The sequence below is a fragment of the Hibiscus syriacus genome, unplaced genomic scaffold (assembly GCF_006381635.1).
Source record: "Hibiscus syriacus cultivar Baekdansim isolate YM2019G1 unplaced genomic scaffold, ASM638163v2 tig00110415_pilon, whole genome shotgun sequence".
Taxonomy (NCBI): Eukaryota; Viridiplantae; Streptophyta; class Magnoliopsida; order Malvales; family Malvaceae; genus Hibiscus; species Hibiscus syriacus.
Genome location: NW_024062729.1, coordinates 68,851 through 92,277, shown reverse-complemented (window position 1 = coordinate 92,277; position 23,427 = coordinate 68,851). Strand labels below are relative to the sequence as shown.

Below are 23,427 nucleotides of genomic sequence, written 5' to 3'. Positions count from 1 at the left end.
ACCAAGTTTTTGTTTGTTTCTTCTGATGTTTGCTTATATTTATGGCAACCATCACCATACACGTGTACTAGTACAAGTTAAAAGCTTCTCTCAATCACGATCTCCCTCCTTTGTCTTCTTCTCCATCGCCTCGTTGCATTTTCTTCTTTAGATCATAATAAAAAAAAACCCTTAAACTCAGAGCTAAATTCAGAACAAAAAGAAGATGTATGCACCACCAAGCTATGAAGCTATGTCGTACCATGAACATGTCCGAAGATGCCATGAAGAAAAGGGTTGTCTTTATGCTTGGTTAGGATGAGTTTAATCCTTCAAAATTTTTAAACAAAACTTCTTTTTTTCTTTGGTTGTGGTTTTTCAGTGTTTGAGAATATTTGCAGTTTGTTCGCACTGTGTTGCTGCTTCTGTTGCTTGGACTGTCTTTGCTGTTGCTTTTGATGGCTTGAAAATTTTATATGTTGAATTATACATACGATGTGTATCTGTATAAACCTATGTTTTGGCAGAATTAAGACTCGTTGCCTTTTCTTTCACCTTCATCATCATCAATTTATCTTTTATGTGCTCAAAAGATACACACGTATATATTTACATAGTGTACAGTATAAAAGGATCTTGTCCGTAATATATATATATATATATGAGACAAGATCTAATTACATTAGTATAAAACTCTTTTAGTTTTATATTTTCTTAGGACGATTCGATGAGAGAAATTAAAAATTTATATTAACAGTAAAAAATGAAAAATATTTACTGAGAAAAAAATTAGAAGTTAATCTTATCTTTAATTTCCTTCGATCTAATGATTCTAAAAAATATAAAATTAAAATAATTTTACACATCGTAGATGAATCCCAATCAAATAATCTGACATGATAACAAAATCATAATTCAGTTCATAAACATAAAATTGATTGTAGGCTTCATTTTCTCTAGAATGATAACAATCTCTTACATGAATATTGATAGGATAATGTGATTCGTCTCAAATTTATTATTTGACAATAATACCTATAAATCACGTCAACATATGAATAATTATTATGATTTTATGTTTGATATCGAGACCGAAAGTTAATAGCATATAAAAATGATCATGCATTAGTAGAAAAGGAGACGTTTTCTTCTTTCAGAATCGAACTGGATACACCATGAATCTTCTTTTACAACCTATCAATAGCACCAATTATCATTTTCTATCCAAGCTGAAAGGAAGTGAATCGCCCACAATTTTCCCAACCTACATTTTACCATGAACAAATTTAAAAGACGATAATCTATCCCTTGTGTATCAACATGCAGAGCCCGTTGAATTTTGGCGATTCTAACCTGAACAAGGCCTGGTGCCAAGGTGTGGGCCGGTTCAGACATAGGCGTGACTAGATACAAATGCCATGGGCTTTGTGGTTTTAGAGTGGGATCCCTTTATTCACACGTGGCCGTTGACGTGTCTCGACTCCCTAATCCTCCGTTCGCTCGATGAATGAAAACTGGGTTTCCATCGATAAACAAATTTGAATAATAATGCTATAGCAAAATAATGACGAATGCTCTCGGGCTAGTTTTTTTAACTTGTTTTTCTCTTGGTTAGCTGTAAGATTTGCGTTTGTTTATGGCGACGTCCCTGTCCATGATTCATCACAACACACGTGTTGGTGCACAAGATGAAGCTTCTCTCAAACGACAATTTTCATCGAAGTCATCCTCCTTCGTCTCCAGTTTTCCCAGTTTCATCTTCTTAGATCGTAATAACATAAAACCCTTGAACTCAACTAGTTTTAGACCAAAAAAAAAAGAAGGAATAAAATGCATGCACCACCAGGTTATGAAGTTATGCCAATATACCATCACCATCAAATTAGAAGGAGCCATGAAGAAAAGGGTTGTCTTCTTCTTCTTCTGTTTTTCAATCTTTTTTCACTGTCTGCGAATATGCAGTTTGTTCGCACTGTGTTGCTGTTTCTTCTGCTACGAGACATGTGAGAGCTGCTTGGAGTTTCTTTGCTGTTTTTGATGCCTTAATATATATATTATGTGTGTGTGTGTGTTGAATTATAAGATATGTGTGTGTATCTGTATTAAACCAATGTTTTGCCATGAAAGTTTGTATAATCCAGCACAATCTATATTCATATGGATTTTCATATAGAGACGATACTTGATCCGTAGAGATGGATCGAAGGGTATTAGATGTAGTTGTATATTTGAAATTTTTTAATTTTTATATCAAGTTCCTAAATCCACACTCTTAATCTAAAATCATGCATCCGTCCCTATCGACTAGTGTGATGATTATACCGATAACCATACGGCAATCCTTACTTAAAAATCACAAATGACAAAATTGTTTTGAATATTCTTACAAGACCAGACTGCCTCCTCTGCTTTAACTGAATCAAGGATTCAGAAAACATACACGCAGGCGGCTAAACTAATCAGTGTGGTCAGCTGTACCGAGACGAGGTTCACGTCGTCGTTGTCGAGATAGTCACGGCCCGCAATCTTCCTCACTGTTGGTCCAGGTTTTGCAACAACCTGCAAAAGAGATTGAAACAATTTCAACAAATGGTTCACTTATCATGGGCATGCCTTACAAGTCCCATGTTCTATGTACCTTCTTTCGGAGTTCGCAGAACCCACAGAATTGAAGGACTGCTCCCAGCAGAGAACGTATGATACTTCCTACAAGTCCGGCCAACGCAGAAAAGGGTATAACTGATAGCTCCTTCAAGGCCATTTTGTCTATACAACTTGTAGTGATCATTCCGGCAAGAACGAATGTTATACCGACTTCAGTCCCCGCTGCCAAAGCCGATATAAGCCCTGTTTTCGTCACGGCTCCATTCGTGCCCCTTAGAACAGGCTGCAACAGAAGAAGCAAAGTGATCAAGAAAAGGAAATCCAATTTCATCAATGCTATGAGAATATAGGCTAACTATCAATCATCTGTTCTGCATAGCAAACTATAACTACCTTAAAATTCGTGATCAACCGAGGCCGGTCACGGCTAAGAATCCCAATCTCCGACGACCACGAGTTAGCAATGCGGCAAGAGAAATGACCGATTATACCGCCGATTAATTTCGTGATAAGAACCGACTCGTTCGAGTCGAGGCACTTGTCCTCCTCCCAATCACTCAGGATCCCAACAAGCACAGACAGAACTGCTACAAAACAACTATTGAGCAAAACTTGTATCCTGAATTAAAGAAATTGGGGAATTAGAATCCCCAATCCGATATCACATTTGCTACTCAGATTCATCATCATACTGAAGTTCAAATCATTGCTCCTGAAATTAGCTCATTCAATTTCTGGCAAATTCTTTGAGCATCAGAGTTTCTAAATTTACAACCCATACTTCCACCAACAACATTGATTTAAAGATTCAGAGCGAGTTATGAATAATATACCAGTTTCTTTGTACGCCTTCCTTAGAATCAACGCCGATTCGTCGTTTCTTTACTTTTCCATCTTCGTTGAGCTTCGACGAAGTAAGGAAGAAGACCAGAAACATTGCACCAAACCTGCATTCCCTTATGATTTTCTTGGCAACCAAACAAGAAATGAATACAAATATCAGGAAAAAGGAAGGACCTGTATCCGGCAGCGAAGTGAATAATCATGACGAGAAATACGGCGAGAGCTCCTGACAATTCAATAGACTTTCTTTTGTAGGATCTAATCGCGATTACGGAAGAGATTAAAACAGGGGATCCATGGCTGGATTAGAGTTACGTCCATTTTCTTTCTTGCTGGGAAAAGTTTCTCGCCTTAGTCCAATCTTCACTTAGAACGACAGTTTTTATAGTTGGTATCAAGTTGGGAAAAGGTTAAAAGATAATGGATATAGTTATAACGGTATTTGAAAAAGTTGGTTAGGGGACCAACGGCTCTTATTTCCACCTCCTTCCTTCACTTAGGTTAGGAGTTAGGTTAGACATGGACTCAGATTCAACGAGTTCCAACTCAATTGGATTCGAGTTTACGATGAATCATCTTTAACCCGGAATAATAATATAATTACCACTTATATATTTAAGAATAATTATAATAATTACAATGTTTCTGCTTTAAAAGTTACAAAATGATCACCTGATTATTTATTATGTTTCAAACTCGTCATTTTATGTTAAAAGATTGATGGTATTATGAGTTCAACATTAACAATGTTGACTGTGATATGATAAAATCTGATCCCAAAATCTCAAACGACTATCATATCTCAGTCATCAAGTTAACGTCCAACTTAGATAACCGTCAATTTTTTAATGAAAAAGGATAGTAACATAATAAATAGTTGGGTGATCATTTTATAACTTTTAATAGTTCGAGGGACTTAACCAAGCAACATTCTATAATCGAATGATCATTTCATAACTTTTAATAGTCGATGGTATATTGTAGTCAAATTACCATTTTTGTACCCTGCCCTTGAAAAATGATAGCCATGCAATAACGATTACGAGAGAGAAAAATAATTTATAGAATCGAGGTCTTATAGTCGAGGGACTTGTTATTCAAGCTCAGCCAAATTATTCTTCGAAAAAATCGATGTCAACAATGTAGTTTAAGTCTTTGCTCACAACGCCAGTCTATATATATATACCTATATATACATACCTATACATATATATACCTATATATATACATACACACAGTACTGTATATCTATATTACCAATCTCATCAAGGTTTTCCGCTTTTGAAATGAAGCTTCAAGCTAACATATGTGTCGTGCTCTTGTCATCAATTTTCTATATTACCATTTCCGAAGCCTCCATCTTCAACCCACACCCAGGTAATAAAAACATGGTTAAAGTACGTATTTAGCATCTAAACTATCAGTTTTAGTACCTAAACTTTCATTTTTGTTTCAACATTTAACATTAAATTTTGAATTGGATATTAAAATGAAATAAAAACTAAACTTTAGGTGTGATTTTGAAAAAAATTGAAAGTTTAGGTATTAAAACGGATCAAAACTGGTAGTTTATGTACTAAATACGTAGTTTATCCTGAAAAGCATTTGATCATGTCCCCTGTTAGCTAACGACCATGGTTGCATTCATTCATGTTGTTTTCCCCTTTGGTTGCAGTTAACGCCTGCGACGTCGTAAACTGCGGAAAAGGGACTTGACGAGAGACGGATAGTTCGTCGTTCGGGTTCGATTGCGATTGTAATTCCGGTTGGACGAAGTATCAGATCGGTGCCCTCACCTTACCACCCTGCATTGTTCCCACCTGTGAGCTCCCTGCCTGTGTTTGCATTGATTTTTTTATGCTTCTCCGATGACATTTATTTATTTTCTTTTTCTTTCAGGCACGCTTAGCTCCGATTGCGGCACGGGGGTCCTTCGCCGCCGACACTGCCTCGACCGGAGTTTAATTTGACCGACCGTATGCCCTTAGGACCACTTGTCTAACTTGGTCACTATTACTATTTAGTTTGATTTTGTGTCGTTATTTTATGTAGCTTGTAGCTATACTTGGTGCGGTGATGGAAGCTGTAAGACGAATGGGAATAGCTACGAATGCGATTGCAGTGCGGACTCCCATAATTTTCTCAACGCCACAGCCTTACCCTGCTTCAAAGAATGTAATGTTTTATATATCTAAATCCCGAATTCTTAAAAGGTAAATAACGTATTTAGTACTTAAATTATTAATTTATGTCCTTTTTAGTACCTAAATTTTAAGAATAATTTTGAAAAAAATTAAAAATTTAGATACCAAAACGGATCAAAACTGAAAATTTAATATTGTTTATGGTTATGTTTGACTTCGTTAAATATAAACTTTGTTTCATTTCTAGACTGTCATAGTCTTTGCTTTGCTTCGGGTTCTCTAGGAGCGGATTGCCACCGTCCTGATCTCGGCACGCCGCCTCCGCTCCCGCCCGACCAGTCATCATCTCCTATCAAAGATTGTTGGACATCGTTAATTTTTGGTGCTTTGTTTCTTCCTTTGATATAACTGTGAAGACATCACTGTAATATTAAACTTCTTTTTGTTAATTTCAATAAAATATTATTTGGATAAATTGTGTTAATGTAAAACTCTTTTAATTTTATACAGATTTATGATCGTTAGATGAGTGAAAACGAATGATTGAGATTAAAGGAGTTATATATATATATATAGAGAGAGAGAGAGAGAGCTACGATCCAATTACATAGTGTAAACTTAAAAAAAATTATACATTTTTAGGATTGTTGGACGAGAGGATATCAAATGTTGAGATTAATAGTAAAAAGTAAAAAGATATTCGTCGTAAAAAATAAAAATTAATTAAAGGCTACATAAAATTTTATATAGTCGAGGGACTATTTTATAACTTTTAATAGTCAATGAACTCAATAAAATAATATCCTATAGTCAGAGAATAATTTATGTACTTTACCCTTTTTTAAATCATTTATTTAATAAAATATTTGATTTTTACATTGACGTTGAATTTTAATATTCAAATTCAACTCGCTCAAAAACTAGGTTCAAAGAAGGGGGATGTCTAAGGTGCGACATAATTAATATATGGTTAAAGAAAGACGCTATCGAAAATGTTAATGTTTTTTAATATTTATGGTAAAGCGCTACATAAAACATTAATTTTCTACCGAAAATATTAATATTGTACGCTATCAAAATTATCATTTTTTTCTATTTGTATTTCTATCGAAAATTAGATAGCGAAATTAATATTCTCAGTAAAAATAATATTTTAAATAATACATTATTAGAAACATTAAAAAATATTAAAATTTTCGATAAAATCTTTCTTTAGTGGTGCAGTATGGCATAACTACCACAAAGAATGGGGAATAAGTAATGGAAATTATTGAAGTGGCAGCGGGCATTAAAGGCACTTGCCAAGTAAAAAGAGGCATATAAATTCAGTTGCCACTAGGTCCACTGCCGAGTAATGACTATACGCAAACGTACTTGAAGCTTTCGCTTTCATGTTTATTAATCGGGTAAACTACGTATTAGCATCTAAACTATCAATTTTAATTTATTTTAATATTTAAACTTTTAATTTTTTCAAAATTATACTTAACATTTAATTTTCATTTCATTTTAATATCCCGTAGTTAAAAACTTAACACGTTTAATACCTAAACTATTAGTATTGGTCAGTTTTAGTGCTTAAACTTTTAATTTTTTCAAAATTTAACGTTAAATTTTGAACGTGGTATTAAAGTAAAACAAAACATAAACTAAAGTTTTAAAAGGCGAAGTGCTACAATGAGACAAAAAATATACTTTATGTATGATTTTTAAAATATTGAAAGTTTTGGTACTAAAACATATCAAACTGATAATTTAGACACTAAATGTGTAATTTACCCTTATTCAAATCTACTTACATTTTATAATATATATATATATATATATATATATATATATATATTAATCAAATTAAATTAAATATGTTTTTTAATCCGTCATAAGGAGCTTCATTTCTTGTTGTATGGGATCAATTGGAAAACGTCACAATTAATGGTTTCAACAAACAAACCAGCTGTAGTACAACAAAAACAATCTTTTAATCAACGTTTTTATAAATTTATATTTAATAAAAGTGAGTGTAGAAATATTATAATTTTTGATATTATGTTTGTTTTAATTTAATAGTGTTTAAGTTTAATAAATATTGTGCATTTAGCACTTGAATTTAACTCATTTTAAATATAATATTTGTTTTATTTGTCAGACGTGATACTTGAATTTAACAAAAATATTACATATTTTAACATACAAATATAACGTGTGCCATTATGTATTAGGTGACATTTTATAAAAGGAAATAATGTAGTATTAGAAAATATCACTTCAACCAAAATATTAGGAATTTATAAGTGAAAAATAAAAAATACGATATAAACATACGATATATAATATTTTATGTATCATAAAATCTGATATATCTACTAAATCTTAATGTATGTCAAAAAAAAATTCTCAGCATCCTTACAAAATTCGTCTCTGTAATGTAAAACTCAAAAATTTCAGAGACTACAAAAATATTACATTTCTAAAATTTAATTATTTTCTTGTAATTATAAATGCTAAAACATGCCCTATATTTATAAGGTAAAATAATTAACCATTAAATTTAATTACATGAAACTTATGGCCTAAAGTAAATATTTACTCATTAAATAAATTAAAATATCAAAAAAATTAATCATTAAGATTACAATAAAATATAATTTGATCGGTCGTTAATCTTAGATCCTCAATAAATAAAAATGATAAAGTACACAAAAGATCCCTCAACTATAGAGTGTTGCTTTATTAAGTCCCTTGACTATTAAAAGTTACAAAATGACTATAGAGTGTTGCTTTGTTGAGTCCCTCGACTATCAAAAGTTACAAAATGGTCACCCGACTATTCATTATGTTTCAAACTCGTCCTTTTTCGTTAAAAAATTTGATGGTACTCTAAGCTGAATGTTGACTTGTTGATTGTGATATGATAAAATCTGGTCACAGAATCTCAAACGACTATCACATCCCAGTCATCATATTAATGTCCAACTTAGACAACCACCAATTTTTTAACGAAAAAAGAGGAGTTCAGAACATAATGAGTAGTCGGGTGATCATTTTATAACTTTCTATAGTCGAGGGACTCAACAAAGCAACACTCTATAATCGGGGACCATTTTGTAATTTTTAATAGTTGAAGGACTTAATAAAGTAGTATCTTATAGTTGGGGGACCATTTGTGTACTTTAACCTAAAAAATTATGGTTTGAAAAGTTTGTCCCATTGAATGATTATCCAATTGCATCGATTCGGGTCTACCAAAATCAAGAAATCGTCTAAGTGAAAAGTCATAACCTGTTTTACCTAACAAAGTTAAAATCATACTTCAACTAATCAAATTACCTTTTTCTTTTCTTTTTTACCTTGACAAAGCCACAGTACTAGGATGGAAGAATATATACTTCACGGGTCCATAATTGTATGCATGAAAGTGACCAAACCTTAAATTATTCTAATTTGGTAATGAAATAGTAATTAATAATCAATTTTCAAACATTTCAAACCACTTCATGTTTAATTCCTGCTCACGCAATTAATATTATCTAATTATTTTAATCAGGGTAAAGTATACAAATGGTCCTCCGACTATCAGGTACTGTTTTATTAAGTCCATCAACTATTAAAAGTTACAAAATGATCCTCTGACTATAGAGTGTTGTTTTGTCGAGTCCCTCGACCATCAAAAGTTTCAAAATGTTCATCCGACTATTCATTATGTTCCAAACTCGTATTTTTTCGTTAAAAAATTGACTATCATCCAAGTTGGATATGATAATCTTTTAAGATTATGGTATAATATTTTAATATATCAAAGCCAATAGGATATCGACATCATTTTAGCTTTTTCTTAAAGACAATATCAGCAACTAGTTGACAATAATAATAACATATTAATATAATATTGGGCAAATTATACGTTAGTACTTAAACTATCAGTTTTGGTTTATTTTAGTACCTAAACTTTCAATTTTTTTCATAACTATACCTAAAGTTTAGTTTTTGTTTTATTATAGTACATGTCGTTAAAAATGTAGTTTTTGTTTCATTTTAGTATATCCGTTCAAAATTTAACGTCAAATTCTGAATTTTTTTGAAAGTTAAGGTACTAAAGCATACCTAAAATTAGGTGAATCATCATGCACGACCAATGTCGTGAATGAAATGAACAATTAGACAAAAAAATTAGGTGAACAAGAAATTCATATGTTTTACTCTTTGATTTTGGTCATGGAAATGGCATTAGGTATAACCAAAATTGTCTCTGCAACTCAATGCACCTTCACCAAATTTAATTAATATATTTGTGTTGTTGTTTTTTTCACGTTATATTTTGATTATTCTTTAAACCAATGAGATCGTATAATTTATATGAGAAAAAAATATTTTTCTTTAAATAATATTGAATACTTTATTATTCAAACTTATGACTGTCCAAATTTTGTGCACAGAATAAATCGACCATTCTAATAATTGAAAAATAAAATACTCGATATTTCAAAAACTGTGTAGCTGCATCGTCTGTTTTCGATCTCGAGATCAAAATCAAAGAGTATTTTATTTTCCATCTGTTTCCCTTTATTTTTAAAGAAATTTAATTTATTTCCTTTATTTTTCTCAGTTTCGAATTTCTTCTCGGATTGTTACTTCGGGTAACAATTTATACATAAAACAACACGTTACATGGTAATCCAACTTTTATAAAGTTATATACATTTGGTGTTTTATGTAAAATACCGAACTATATATGACTAAAGACTAAATACAATAAAAAGTATTCATGTGATAATAAATAATAATTAATTAAAAAGTGAATTTTACAAATTTCTGCATGTGGAAACTAATTGAAGTCTTTATAGGGTTTGCCTATTCAAAACCTACTCAATAAAGAAACTTTATACATATTAAAACTACGGATGGGAGTTGAAAATTTGAAATACAGATAGTTTGTCCAGTCTATGTGAGCATATATACATGATTTACTTTTTTATGGATCCAATTGTAAAATTTTAAAAATAAAAGGATGAAACAAATAATAACACAAATATATAATTGTCTCAATACCGAAGTGTCATTTCAAAAGACTAGAAATCAAAGTAGTCAACAATGTGCAGGTCGACCTACTATTCTTCTATTATTCACTTGAATTATAAACTTTAAAATTATTAATCAAAAACGATAATTTAATGACATCATTATAATTTAATTTAAAATATAACTATATGAATTTAGAATTAATTAATTAATATAAAATATTAAAATCTTATACCAATTAATACAAGCCAATATGTACATATACAAATCGAAATTTAAATAAAATACATCGAAACGAATGAAATATACAAAAGTTGGCTAAAATAAACTTTATATTATTTGATATCAGTTTAAGACTGATGTATTGATAATGAAAAAATTGTTAAATTCAAATACTATCATTGATAAAAATATTTAAGGGTCAAATTGAAAAAAAACTAAATTCAGGGATTGAAATTTAATTTACCCCAAGAAAAAGTGAGAATTAGTTAAATTGGTATTGGCGTGTCTCCTTGTTTTGCCGGTGAGAAGAAGAGCGGTAAAATTAACTGTGTGAAAATTCTCGGGTTGTTGTTGTTTTTCTTTCCCAACAGTGTTAATTTCAAATCATTAATTCCCAGCCGCACTCGCAGGCCTACCAATCATAAAGCCCAACACCATCCACCGCATGCGTAGTCCCCACTCCCCAGCTAAATGATCTCATCAAAATCAACGATCACACCTTTACGAACACGTGTCACTATTTTAGAGCGAGTACACAGTCTATGTATTCGGAAGGATGTGTCGTCGTTAATATTTTATCCTTCCCGTGGGCCTTCTTCCGCACAACTGTGATGTATACAAAATAAAAATAAAAATTAAACGACGAAGTGAACTACAAGTTTAGCTGAAAACAGATTCAAAACAGAAGAAATTAAAGAAAATGCAGTAAAGTAGAGAGAGAGAGAGAGAGAGACGCCATAAATGCAAAGCTCAACTATCAATCCATGAGACCAATATAAGCACTCTTTCTTTTGCATACATTAAAGCTCCGCCACATTTCTGAATCTCACATTCAACTCTCATTTTTGTTTTTTGGTGTTTTTTTCCTTTCCTTTTTGGTGTTTTTATATCTTTGATCGGAGGCAATGTGGAACGCGGCGGAGAACGTGTTCTCCAGGTCGGCGTCGTTCAGGAAGGAGGACGATGATGATGAGGCGTTGAAGTGGGCGGCGCTGGAGAGGCTGCCTACGTACTCGAGAGTTCGAAGGGGAATATTCAAGAACATAGTCGGTGACTCCAAAGAAGTGGATGTGAGCGGGCTCGAGATGACCGACCAGAAGCTTTTACTCGAACGGCTCGTTAATTCCGTCGATGATGATCCCGAACGGTTCTTTGATCGCATGAGGGAACGATTCGACGCGTAATGATTGCCTGCTTTCTCTTATTAATTTTTTAATGTTAATTAATGCTTTTGTTAACTTAAACAGAAAGAACACATAGACTTTTTGCTGTGTTTTGATCATAGAATATAGACAAGACTAGAATATCAAGATTTATGGACTTTTGCGCTTTTTCTCTTTAAAAAATTGACGTTAACTTGACCGTACGATTTAACTGGGGTTAGGCTAAGCCAGTCTATGGAAATATATTTTAACTGAAAATAATTAACGTATAGTACTGACGGTTCCCTGTAATTAGAAGCAAGAGCTTGTTTCCTTTTGCGATGAATTTCATTCAAATTTGAAACCACTCGCCTTATTTTACTGAATTCTCCGTAAATGATAGTGTGTATATGTTATATTTAAATTCTACAACTCTACCTTGCAATTATTTGCGATAGTCAAGTAAACTTTATTTGTCATATTTTTATTAAAAAATTAAACTTGTCGATTCTTATAATTTTTTATGATTTATTAAATGTTAGAACATTTTTCGTTTTTATAATTTAAACATTTTTTTGTAAATGAGAACAAAAACTAAAATTTATATTTATTCTTTCAATAAATTCAACATTTTATTTTGAAGTTATTGGTTGAGGTTGTTATTATCATTCTCTCCTAGAGTAATCTTTATTGTTGTTTAAAATTTGCTATGGTTTGTGGTCTTGCAGAGTGGATTTGGAATTTCCGAAGATTGAAGTTCGATTCCAAAATCTGGCTGTTGAATCTTTTGTCTATGTTGGGAGCAGAGCATTACCAACTATTCCCAATTTTATTTTTAACATGGCCGAGGTAACAATTAATCCCTTTATTAAAATAACATATAATGCTATTTTCTTAATGGCCATGCTAATATTAAAGTGTATTTTTCAGGCACTTTTGAGACAGTTGCGTTTATATCAAGGAAGGAGAAGCAAGTTGACTATATTAGATGGATGTAGCGGGATTATAAGACCTTCAAGGTATGTTTAAACGAGCTTCCATTTCCTATTTCTCGTAATGGGTTTTAATTATGTTGAAGTGCTACATCGTTTATTAATTTAATAAATGCAGATTAACGCTACTATTGGGTCCTCCAAGCTCGGGAAAGACTACGTTTTTGTTGGCTCTGGCTGGACGCCTTGGATCTCATTTGCAGGTATCCGGATACTTGGAAGGTTCTATGGTAGCTGTCGTAACTGCCAATTATTTTGTCCCATATTGGAGTCCTAGACCTGAAAATAGGGAAAATAAAGGCAAAAACCAGAGGACATTTGCATTTCCTACGGTTTACATAGTTAAGAATTGATAGGATAGTAGTAGCACCGTAGCGTGCAAAATAAGGCATGAAGATGGTCTTAACTGTTCTATGTCGTTAAGTGGGCTCAAGATATGTCATTGGAACTGCATATATGTTTTGTTAATTAACATTAAGAATCAAGAGTAGGATCATTAGACAAGTATGGATCTAAAATTCCATTCAGCATGATTTCAATCCCAATTAACCGGACATAAATGGTGATACTATTGAACTATATTTGCACCTTACCTTCCACCGAGGAATTTAGTTCTCTACAAATATTTCCCTTTGCTATTCCATTCTTGTTATTCATTATAGTTTATTACTTTGTAGATGTCTGGAAAAATTACTTATAATGGACATGGACTAAAGGAATTTGTTCCTCCAAGGACATCTGCTTACGTCAGTCAACAGGACTGGCATGTGGCTGAAATGACAGTGAGGGAAACACTTGAATTTGCTGGAAGGTGTCAGGGAGTTGGATTTAAATACGGTAAGCATTGAGAAATCATTTTTATGCCCATATTCGTTATTCTTCATTGTTCACTAACGCATACCTGCAAAAGATATGCTTTTGGAACTTGCAAGAAGGGAAAAGAATGCTGGGATAAAACCTGATGAAGATCTCGATATCTTTATGAAGGTATGTGCCATGAGTTGCCAATATTACTTGGGCTGTTACGATATCATTTTATTAGTTCAGGATGCTAAGAGTTATTATTGGTCTTTCTTGTTTCTAGTCACTAGCTTTGGGGGGGAAAGAAACAAGCCTCGTGGTAGAAAACATCATGAAGGTATTCTCTAGATGCTGATCACTGCAAGATGCATGTCCCATTATGTTTCTTTTAATACCTCAAGTGGCATGCTTTTCTTGCAATTGGCAATTTAACAAGCTTTATGTTGTTTGTTAATGGTTTTTCTGAAGCATTAAAATTCATCTTACAAAGATTTTAGGGTTGGACTTGTGTTCTGACACATTGGTGGGCGATGAAATGCTTAAAGGTATATCAGGGGGACAGAAAAAGCGGCTCACAACAGGTTTATTCTTTGTACCTTTTTTCTTCTTGCTTACTAAGAAGCTTTCTGTTTTTCATTTATGCTGATTTGTCATAACTGTTATTTCAGGTGAATTATTAGTTGGGCCGGCTAGAGTGTTGTTCATGGATGAAATATCAAATGGGCTTGATAGTTCTACTACTTATCAAATTATTAAATATCTGAGACACTCAACTCGTGCACTGGATGGGACTACTGTAATTTCTCTTCTTCAGCCAGCTCCCGAAACTTACGAGTTGTTTGATGATGTTATACTTTTATGTGAGGGCCAAATTTTATACCAGGGGCCTCGTGACGCAGCCCTTGATTTCTTCTCTTTTTTGGGATTTAAATGTCCGAAGAGAAAGAATGTGGCAGACTTCTTGCAAGAGGTAGAAGGCTAGAGCTTTGTGAACATATCTAAGAAATTGTTTTGTATTTGCTCAAGTTTTCTGCACACAGGTTTTGTCAAAGAAGGACCAAGAGCAGTATTGGTCTGTTCCATTCCGCCCTTATCGTTACATTCCACCAGGAAAAATTGCTGAAGCTTTCCGATCCTATCAAACTGGGAAGAACTTGCAGGAGGAACTAAGCATTCCATTTGACAGGCGTTATAACCATCCTGCAGCACTGTCAACTTCACGGTATGGCGTGAAGAGGAGTGAACTTCTTAAGACCAGCTTTGACTGGCAGTTGCTACTGATGAAACGGAATTCATTTATATATTTTCAAATTTATTCAGGTAAATCTGAAACTTTATCCATCAACATACTAGCGCATTTCTATTGATCCATTAGGTCAATTTGTTGTCTTTTATCTGTGTTATACCAACTAATTTCAAAGCTGAATTTCCACCCAGATTTAAACTGATTTACTAACATTGTCTTCTCTTCTCCAGCTTTTTATTGTTGCCTTAATCACAATGAGTGTTTTCATTCGGACGGCACTGCATCATAATACACTTGATGATGGAGGATTGTATCTAGGAGCACTGTACTTTTCCATGGTTATTATTCTTTTTAATGGATTTACGGAGGTTTCAATGTTGGTGGCAAAACTTCCTGTTCTTTACAAGCATAGGGATTTGCACTTCTATCCGAGCTGGGCTTATACACTCCCTTCCTGGCTGCTAAGTATTCCAACATCACTCTATGAGTCTGGTTTCTGGGTGGCAATTACATACTATGTGATTGGTTATGATCCTGATATAACCAGGTAATCTTGCTTTCAAATAAATTTTGGCTTGTATCGAGGCAGTTTAGAGTGTCAATTGTCATTTTAATTCTAAACAATGCAGATTTCTTCGACAGTTCTTGTTGTATTTCTGTCTGCACCAGATGTCTATAGCTCTTTTCCGTGTGATGGGATCCTTAGGAAGAAATATGATAGTTGCCAACACATTTGGATCTTTTGCTATGTTGGTGGTCATGACTCTTGGAGGCTATATCATTTCAAGAGGTAATTAGACAGGCATGTTTGCCATATGTGTGTGTATAATAATTGCTGATTCTATATGATTATTTTATTTATTCTTGTTCAATCTGACAGATCAAATACCTAGGTGGTGGATCTGGGGTTATTGGGTTTCTCCTTTGATGTATGCTCAGAATGCAGCTTCTGTCAATGAATTCCTTGGACATTCCTGGCATAAGGTAATGTCATAAAATATTTATCATTGCATTTGCTTCATAATCATTTATTGCAATAATAATGATTTCTGGAGAAAAATCAACAGTCATACCTGTTGAACAACGGCTGATACTTGATAGTTAGCATTCGCATGCTGAGTGTGAACTTCTATTGCTATGATTTGTGGGTGAGTTCCAAGTGTACTTTCCATTTGTTTTTATAAGTGTTTAATTGGAGCCATGACCATGCATGTCTAAGCTCGCGAAATGGTCTCTGAGCACCCCATCTATTTATTTTGCTAAAATTAAGCTCGCTATCTTATATTTGTTTCTCCGGGTTCTGTCATGTTTGAAACACGTTCTCTGACTGTGAGATTATTCAAGTTGGAAATTGGATGGAATTTATATATAAGTAGATCGACTTTGGATATAAGCAACAGAAAAGTTGTTTCTTAATTTACAGTTGCCGCATTATTGGTTCTTGGGTGAAACCTGAAATCCGCTGTACTAACTTTCCTTGCTTTTAGAGAGCTGGAAACTACACTAATTTGTCATTGGGTGAGGAATTGTTGAAAGCACGAAGTTATTTTCCAGAGAACTACTGGTATTGGATAGGTGTTGGTGCTTTGCTAGGATACACAGCTTTCTTGAATCTCCTGTTCACATTCTTTCTGGCTAACCTTAACCGTAAGCTATCTTGTTCCATTAAAAAAATTATCGGTCCTAAACTTCCTTCCTTAGAAAAACATATATGTTGGTCTAAATTTAATTAGTTTATAACTTTCCATTTACTACAGCTCTGGGGAAGCAACAAGCTGTTTTCTCCAAGGAAGAGCTGCAAGACAGAGACAGGAGAAGGAAGGGTGAAAACGTTGTTACTGAACTGAGGTATTATTTGCAGAATTCAGCCTCACTAAATGGTAAGTAATAGACATTTTCGGTCTTTGTTTCTTTTTTAATTCGTATTAGTGTATTTACGTTTTCTATTCAACTGCTGTACAGGGAAATATTTCAAGCAGAGAGGCATGGTTCTCCCATTTCAACAACTTTCTATGTCTTTCAGCAGTATAAATTACTTTGTCGATATCCCTGTGGTACGGTATATTGACCTTTTCCCCTTTTCTATTTGTTTTATGGAGATGCATTGATCAATTAACTTGTTATCTATGCATCTTTTCAGGAACTGAAGCAACAAGGGATAACAGAAGACAGATTGCAGTTGTTGGTCAATGTTACTGGAGCTTTTAGACCTGGTGTGCTTACAGCTTTGGTTGGTGTCAGTGGTGCTGGTAAAACTACGCTCATGGATGTTTTAGCTGGTCGAAAAACCGGAGGGGTCATCGAAGGGAGCATACATATCTCTGGTTATCCCAAAAGGCAAGAAACTTTTGCAAGAATTTCAGGTTACTGTGAGCAGAATGATATTCATTCTCCTTGTTTGACTGTTCTGGAATCTCTTCTTTTCTCTGCTTGGCTTCGATTACCACCGGATGTTGATGCCGAGACACAAAGGGTAATCATAAAAGACCCTTCTTTTTCCTTTTTCTTTTTAATTATGTTTGGCATTTTAGTCTATCATATTGACTTATCCAGAGGTGAATTTTCAGGCATTTGTTGAGGAGGTTATGGAACTTGTGGAGCTTACTCCATTGAGTGGGGCATTGATCGGCCTGCCAGGAGTTGATGGCTTGTCCACTGAACAACGAAAGAGGCTCACTATTGCTGTTGAACTGGTTGCCAACCCTTCTATAGTTTTCATGGATGAGCCTACATCAGGATTGGATGCTAGATCTGCTGCCATTGTAATGAGGACTGTCAGAAACATTGTGAACACTGGACGAACAATCGTGTGCACTATCCATCAGCCCAGTATAGATATTTTTGAATCCTTCGACGAGGTCTTTTTCTCTTTAAAATTATTCCGTGCAACATAGGCAAATCCAGGGACAAGTTATTTTGTACTTAACCATTATATAATCATTTTGAGCCCTTCCTGATTCAACTTATTTAATTTATGATTGCAGCTTTTATTTATGAAGCGTGGAGGAGAGCTCATATATGCTGGTCCACTTGGCCCCAAGTCTTGCGAACTCATAAAGTATTTTGAGGTCGGATTTTGATTGTTCATCTCATAAATATATAATTGTTTATTGAACTATGAACTTGGCCTATGAAAAAAATGGAAGTTGGTGTCACCCATGTTGACTCTATAATTTTGTTTAATAGGCAGTCGGAGTGCCTAAGATCCGACCTGGCTATAATCCTGCTGCTTGGATGCTTGAGGTTACTTCATCAGCTGAAGAAAATCGTTTGGGGGTGGACTTTGCAGAAATTTATCGACGATCAAATCTATTTCAGTAAGGGATACTTATTGTGGAATTTCAGCTTTTTCTAATGGTTATTCATTTAGTGTTTTAGTTCTAACCTTTTCAAAAACTCATCCAATTTCATTGTACTACTTTGTTTCAGGCGCAACAGGGAGTTAGTCGAAAACCTAAGCAACCCAAGCAGCAATATTAAAGAGTTAAACTTTCCATCCAAGTATCCCCAGTCCTTTTATGAACAGTTCTTATCATGTCTTTGGAAGCAAAATCTATCTTATTGGCGAAACCCCCAATATACAGCAGTTAAATTCTTCTATACTGTTGTCATCTCGCTGATGCTTGGAACAATATGCTGGAAATTCGGTTCGAAAAGGTTTTCAACTCACCATCCTTTTCAACACCATTTATATAGTTTTGTGTTTATCTTATGCTTTTCAAGGGATTTTGTTTATAATTCTTAGCTTTGGTTCATATGTTTTCTGCTTCCCCTCAATCCTTACTGTACTTTATTTTGAATGATCTGTTATTTGCTATTTTTGAATACATTTCCAAAGAAGCTCACTGATATTAAGCACGTTTAAGGTTCTAACAGGTCTGTGCATGGAATCATATTATTGACAGCTTATGACTTTACTAATAGAGTGCTGCAAGTTGTAGCAAAATCCGGTTTTCCTTAGGAAATGATGAACAAATCGTTTTCGTTTTATGCATTTCTGATCTGTTCGTGGATTGCCTTTCGTTCATCTTCCATTTTGGTTGCACTTACAGGGAGAGCCAGCAAGATTTATTCAATGCCATGGGGTCCATGTATGGTGCAGTCCTTTTCATTGGTATCACAAATGCAACTGCGGTTCAACCCGTTGTTTCTATCGAGAGATTTGTTTCGTACCGAGAAAGAGCCGCTGGAATGTATTCAGGCCTAGCCTTTGCATTCGCTCAGGTGAGCTCCGATTTTCATCCGTACCTGTGGGTGCTTTAATCTCTAGAAACTAGCCTTGATTCAGTCTGCTCTGCTTCTTTACAGGTTGCCATTGAGTTCCCGTACGCGTTTGCACAATCAGTAATTTACTGTTCAATTTTCTACTCTATGGCCTCGTTTGAATGGAATGCTTTGAAATTTATTTGGTACTTCTTCTTCATGTATACAACTTTGTTATATTTCACCTTTTACGGCATGATGACGACCGCCGTCACACCGAATCACAATGTGGCCGCTATCATCGCCGCTCCATTTTACATGCTTTGGAACCTTTTCTCTGGCTTTATGATTCCCCATAAGGTAATGGATAAATCCAGTTGTTTTCTTGTTTCTCCACATAGTGGCCTAATCTGTCAATGCTTGGTTTCATGAGTAAATGAATGTCGTGTAATTTTCCAGAGAATCCCCATATGGTGGAGATGGTATTACTGGGCGAACCCCATGGCCTGGAGCTTATACGGCCTCGTGATTTCACAGTACGGCAACAACGACACGACGGTCAAGCTAGCGAACGGAGTAGACTCGATGCCTATGCGACTGTTACTCAAGACAGTGTTCGGGTATCGTCATGATTTCTTGAGCGTAACCGCTGGTATGGTAGGCTTCTTTGTCATCTTTTTTGCAGTGATTTTCGGGTTCGCTATAAAAGCCTTCAATTTCCAAAGGAGATGACGAGATTTTGATATGGTCTGAACCAAGGAGGGTGCATTTTCTTGGCTTAGATTCTATATAAACGTGAATCTGTATAGGAATATATATAGAATGTATCTCTTCTTGTTTTTTCTAATAAGAATAGGCGGTCTCGTTAAAAATTCTCTTCATATTTCTCGGCATACAGCTATGTATGTCAATAAGTAGCGGAAGAAATAAAAGAGTACCTCAAAATTTATTAAAAATCAAAAGATAGTACAATACATCGTCATAGAACCAGGAACTACACCACAATAAACAAAAACACAATCGAAAATCCTAACAAAACAAGAATTAGCTCTTCCACTTAGGTCCTAAACTACACCCACTATCCAATTCTTTGCTTGGCTAAACCATCCTTGACCAAATGAACAAAAGGGGCAGGACATGAAGGGGGGATGGCGATCCACTCTCTCTTCTTGTTTTATCTATTTTGTATTTAATTTATATAAAAATAAAATGAGAATTTCATATAATAAGAGGGGGTAAAACGATATTTTATTGTTTAAAAACATAAATTTCACGACGTCTTACCTTAATGTCATTTTTTAAGGTAAATTATACATTTAATATTTAAACTATCAGTTTTTATCCGTTTTAATATTTAGACTTTTAATTTTTTTTAAATCATACCTAATGCTTAATTTTTGTTTCATTTTAGTATTTAATTTAATATTTAATATTTAGACTTCTGTTAAAAATTTAGCATTAAATTTTAAAAAAGGAAATGAAAGTTTAGAGAGTAAAACGGACCAAAATTAATAGTTTAGATACTAAATGCATAATTTATCTTCTTTTTTTAAAATTTCTTTGAAATGAATCGATTTAAAATTCATTAATCTGTCATCCTAATATTATTTATTATCATTTTTAATCATTATTTTTCCCTTTATTTTGATTTTAATGGCTAAATAAGACTTTTAAGACAAACTCTTAATACCTGGAGTTAGAAGAGCGCTGGTGGCTATTACACCAATTGAACCATAACTAATCTTTTATATTTCGATGAATAAAACACAACATATATCCGCAGTTCTCTAAGAGCAGAACGTATCATTTAATCCAATACCATAAGGTTATTTTTTTTAAAAAAAAATAATGGGGACGAATATTTAAAAAAAAAACATTATGGGTTTAATTTTTTTTAATATTATTTTTTGAAATTCTAACTCTTAAACTCTAAACCTTAAACTCTAAACCCTAAACCCTAAATCATAAACTCTAAACCCTAAATTTATAAAAAAAAAAAAAAGAAAGATAAAATAACGATTAAGTACCTGGGTGGGCACTGAAATCTGCCGACCTCGATTTTGCATTTGCTACTTCCTGATATATTTCCAGGTGTACCATGAAGTGTGTGCCTGTAAGTATCACTAGCAGTTCTTACATAGCAAACATGACCAAGCTAACAATGAAAACAATAAATGATCCTTTTAAAGCAAAAAGACAACACAAGAATTGAAAAGTACCCAGGAGGCTGGCCAACCATTGAGGCTGCGTTCATCCTCGAAGCTTGATTAGGATCCAGAAGCTGGCCCATATTACCTCCTAGTTTCTGCAATCTATCTGATGACAGAAAAAAAGAAAGAAAGAATGGGTGAAAAAGGGTGGGATCAATTCTTATCAAGCTAATGTACCTTCACAGCTGTATCATCCAAGGAATCCCTTTGGCGTGGAAACCTAAAATTCTCATTCTACAGATTTCCTGCGGCAGCAATTGCACTTGCAGTGCTGTCCATGTGAGGTTCACCAAGAAGCCCATCGGCAGCATCATTTGCTAACCGAGTCCCTTCTCTTCGCTGCTGCTGGTGCTACTGTTGTTGTTGTTGCTGCTGCTGCTGAGCTTGCCTATGCAAGAAGAGCTGCTGCATCGGCTGAGGCTTCTGATACTGTTGCTGTTGTTGCACCTCTCGAACTTTGACATGAATAAAAGAGGAAACTTACTCAACTAACTCGCAGAAAGCAGCAATTGTAAAATGACCATTGACATGAATAAAAGAAAAATCAAAGAATAATTAATAAGATATGATCCATTTCACATTTGTTCCTTAAAAATGACTATACTTGATTGAACCTCCCATCCAAACAAAGAGGAAGACAATACCAGAGAAGAAGATACAACAGTATCAATTACAAAACAAACCCGAGTAGTTACAGCATGCAGGAAGTTCCTTTTTCCAGAAACTACTGTAGTAATTTATATGCTAGAGAACGGAGAGAGCTAGACAAGTAGGCAACACGCTTCAATGTAAGAAGAAGCGGCTTCTAATGCTTCTCATTAGTCCTTGCGATGAATATGTCCCAAAATACAGACCACCACTCGAATAAAAAACCACCAGGCACGTCAATAGCCGGAAAACACATTAAAGAACAGAACCATTAAGTTCAAAAAAAGCCATCTTTCAAAGTTACCTTTCTTTGCAAGAATTTTTTTTTTTTGTCATGTCATGCCATCTCCAAGATAAATTGCTGTATAAAACGTAATTAGCTTTACTTTTAGATGTCTTTATCTTGTGAAAACAACTAACAATAATTATCGAACTCCGTGGTCTCTGCTTGCCCATGAAAACATCTTCATCTAGGAGACTTCTTCTTCGTCTTTTTTAATTTGGTGGCTTCTTTGTTCATGAAGAACGATTGCAAGCAGAGGATATTTGGTCCCCTCAGCAATTGTTTTGCACATGCATGGGAGAAAATAGCTTTGTTTTGGGCTACTTGGAAAGTGAATGAAAAAGATTTGTTAACCTTTTGTGGCGTTGATAAATATGGAACTGAAAGTTCGGGCCTTCTTCTTAGATACCTTTCAAATTGACCATCTAGTTCTAGTTTTAGGACACGTGTCCATTTATGACTCTTCCTATGTCTGTGTGAACCTTTTCACGGTTATCTATATGCTATATGATGGGACGGACCTATGATGATAAGTTAAAGAAAACCAACTTAAACTTATAAAACTATAGAGCATATTATGACATTAAATTTAAATGTCTGTGTCTATTTGTTATCCTTTAATTTTTTTTTATAGAAATTCATTAGTTTTATTAAAAATATAAAATATATAAAGTTACAGCGAAGATTTATAAGTATAATCGTAAACCTAAAATATAATTATGACATTTTTCTATTATCATTGAGACAAAAACTAATCACATAAGGATCAACGAAGGAAAATATTTAAAAAACCTAACAAAAAAAACTCGAATAAAATAAAGGTACGAACAAATCTGACTACATCAGAAAACGAACCATAAAAGATAATGAAGCTACTGAAAAATCACAAATCAGAGTCAAGCGACGAACTATCCACGAATATAAAACGCGTATCCAAATTAATATGAGGGTACAAAACAAAGAAGATCATCACGATAACAAATAAGCGACATATTGATCAGTCGTGGGGATGTAAAATCCAATTTTAAGAAAAAGGATAAACAAAAATGACAAAAAAACAGTAAACAACGACAAAAAATCGTAAGCTACCTAAA

General features: G+C 34.0%; 1 long non-coding RNA gene and 2 pseudogenes across 1 annotated transcript; 2 read left to right on the top strand and 1 right to left on the bottom strand.

The window, feature by feature from the left end:
* The first annotated feature begins 202 nt into the window (after positions 1 to 202).
* On the top strand, positions 203 to 21,505 carry LOC120124153. Its single transcript, XR_005516256.1, has 3 exons — positions 203 to 346; positions 9,552 to 9,556; positions 21,495 to 21,505. It is a non-coding gene; the product is annotated as an uncharacterized LOC120124153 (long non-coding RNA).
* On the bottom strand, positions 2,407 to 3,747 carry LOC120124152 (annotated as a pseudogene).
* On the top strand, positions 11,537 to 19,977 carry LOC120124151 (annotated as a pseudogene).
* Positions 21,506 to 23,427: the final 1,922 nt, after the last annotated feature.